Here is a 2,425-nt window from a genome sequence, read left to right as displayed (position 1 = left end):
ATAGCTTAAAGAAGCTGCGGGGATGGGAGGTGCAAAACAAGCACCAAAAAAAAAAAAACACCGCGAAGTACCTTTGTTCAATTTAATTTTCTAAATTATCACTTCAGACACTTTTGTCATGTTTTGCAAGTGCAAGCGAAATGTAATAGTAGTGGGACTTGAAAGTAAGAATTTAGTCTATACCATTCTGATAGCAGAAAGCCAGTGGTCGTCAAATCTATTTTAGTTTCTTCTTTTTTTTCTCTCCCCTCCTCTCCCCTCCCCCAGCATATTTAATTCAGAGTGCCACGAAACTGTAAAGCATTAGCTGACAGGAAGAACATTCGCTCTGCCCTGTGCCAGCCTTCCAGGACATGACTCAAAGACTTTAACAAAAGTGATGGCAAACTATCCCTTTATGAGCCTGGTATTTTTCTAAGAGGGTCATTCAGATCTATAGGTGCATAAGGGGGTGGCTGCACGGGTATCTCCGCACATCCACATGCAAATCTCATCCATCCTTTCTCCTTTTTAAGCATTTTTTAACACTATCGTTTCGGTTGAAATGATATGTCCAACCCCCTCAAAGATGTGCCCTTTTCTCCTCCTCCTCCATGCAGCCGTGTCTGTGCTGAGAAAAAAAAAAAGACCCATCTCTGCTTTAGCAACTTCCATCGTTGTCCAGCTCCTGTTATAATATCTATCTGCTACTTTTCTCTTGCCTTTTGAGGGCTGAGTTTTTACAAGATGTACACTTTGAAACGGGGGTGTGCGAGGAGCGACAGCTTTAGAGACTGTGGGGAAAAGGGATGATTTTATACTTTCTGCTTTAATTTGAGGCCACAGTGAAGAAAAAAAACAAGAGCCCACCCTTCCCACGAGCCAACAAAACACCACCAGAAGTGTGTCCTGATGAAGTTCTCCTTGTTTCCGAGATTATATATATAAAAGCATCTTTACCTGTAGGAACTTTGGAAGTACAAAGGACATTATGCACTTTCCTATAGGATCCCATGCAGAATAACAAAGATTTGTAGGAACCGTATAAAGCCTGACATTTCCAGAGAGAGGACCTTGCATTTAGGAGCACCTTCTTTTTCTCTGTCTCTCTGCCTCTGTGTCTTTCTTTTTCTCCCCCTTTTTGCCTCCCCTCCTGCTGCACCAGCCCACTGCAAAGCTCAATTGTTTCCTTTCAAAGGCAGAGATGGGCTCTGCTTGCCTGCAGGTCGCCTCTTTGCGGTACAACGTGTCAAAAAAAAAAAAAAAAAAAAAAAGTCGGACAATGAGAAGGAAGGTTTGCTTGGGGAAAAAAAAAAAAAAAATTAAAGGTTAAAAATGGTCCAACTCCTCCTCTCTTCTTCCAAACCAAGAGCTACCCGGGAAAGGCACAAATCCAACTCTGTTTTTTACTCGCTTTCAGAAAGTAGCTAAGCGCTATTCAAACGTGTGCAGAGGAGGGGTTGCTAGACTGATTTTTATTTTTCCCCGGAAAAAGTGTTTCCAAGTTATAAAATATACAGCCCAAGTCTGAAGTGTAAGGCTTTCAAACGGAAAGCATTGATCTAAATTCAGTCCTTTTAGATTTGCTTGAATGTGCTTGATGAGACGCTGTTTTGGTGTTTTACTGCATATAAGAGGATAATTTCTGGACATGTAAATAAAAGCGCTTTGCATGGGGGGAAAAGCATAATATCTCGTTGTAGATGATGAATCACCTAGTGCAGAGGCAACTTATTCTTTATTTTAATATAAATAGGATTGAAAAAAAATTCATTCATTTATCTATTATTTCTCTTTATCTGTCCGTCTGTCTGTCTGTCTGTCTATCTATCTATCTATCTATCTATCCATCTACTAAAATAGCGGATATATGCACTACATAATACATATATTTGATCACTGTATATCCACATATATACGTGCAGATGTATAAATATATACGCAAATATGCATTTATATACACTCCTATATAAATTGACCAGGTTTGTATGTATACATGCATATTTAACGTGTAATATACATGTGCCTACGTATGCAAGAATATATATAATTTACATATATAAATGTGCCAATCTGTGTATGTCTGTGCATAGAAAAAGTTTTGTGTTCTGAGGTATATGTGTGCATATGTGCATGTATATGTACATCTGTGCAACTGTGTATACGTATATATCTTTATATGCCTGTGCATAAGTCTAAGTCTATATATGTGTGTATATGTATATATAGTCACATATATGTCTGTAGATATATGTAACTATGTAACAGATAATGTTTTTTACTGTCCTATTGAGGCAGACTTCTGCAGCCTATTGTTTCAGACAACAGATATAAGTTGCGATGGAAGAGGAACGTCGGATTTGGTGTCTGTCCCCCATTTCCAATTATAGATGGATCATTACAGACAGAGAAGTACTGAGAATCCAGACATCTGCTCTTCACATGA

This window comes from Nesoenas mayeri (assembly GCF_963082525.1).
Source record: "Nesoenas mayeri genome assembly, chromosome: 3".
Lineage (NCBI taxonomy): Eukaryota > Metazoa > Chordata > Aves > Columbiformes > Columbidae > Nesoenas > Nesoenas mayeri.
This window is presented reverse-complemented; position numbering follows the sequence as displayed.